We start from the raw sequence: 636 nt of genomic DNA on the forward strand, positions 1-636 counted from the left end.
TCTCCTGGCAAATACACAAGTGCAAAATTGTATCACTTTATTGATCCAACTGAAAGATAGACTTCTCCGTAGTCCACTTGCCCATTATGCATACTCTTAAAACTCTGATTTAATCAATTTGTGCACAATTGATAGATTTTCACATCTGATCTTTTTAGTCACCGTACTCCCTCTGCTTGTTTTTATTTTTAACTCGGGCTCAATAAGCCTATGTATACTTTACTGTTACTGCCACTAATATATATGAGAAAGGTTTTTAACACAAGTCAACACATACATAAATGACAGCCAGTGAAAAAATTTCACTGACTATCCAGGATTTGAACCTGGGACCTTCGGATCACCGGACCGATGCTCTACCAACTGAGCTAATAAGTCAGATGGAGAAGAGCAGTGATGTTATTATCTATAGGCCTTCAGTTCAATACCCGCCCTCTATCATCTTCTCATCCAAGAAGCTTTAAGAAATTTTTTCACTGGCTGTCATTTATGTATGTGTTGACTTGTGTTAAAAACCTTTCTCGTATTTAATTTACCACATAGATTAAACTTTATTTCTCCGTGCCACTAATATAATTATATAAACATTTACCAGTATTTTGATGTAATAAACTAATATCAGTATAATTTCGAGTT

General features: G+C 34.7%; 1 non-coding gene across 1 annotated transcript; it reads right to left on the reverse strand.

Moving 5' to 3' along the window:
- Window positions 1–305: 305 nt before the first annotated feature.
- Window positions 306–379, reverse strand: Trnat-ggu (transfer RNA threonine (anticodon GGU)). Its single transcript has one exon. It is a non-coding gene; the product is annotated as a tRNA-Thr (tRNA).
- Between the last annotated feature and the right edge of the window lie 257 nt (window positions 380–636).

Source organism: Amphiura filiformis, chromosome 1 (genome assembly GCF_039555335.1).
Source record: "Amphiura filiformis chromosome 1, Afil_fr2py, whole genome shotgun sequence".
NCBI classification, from domain to species: Eukaryota; Metazoa; Echinodermata; class Ophiuroidea; order Amphilepidida; family Amphiuridae; genus Amphiura; species Amphiura filiformis.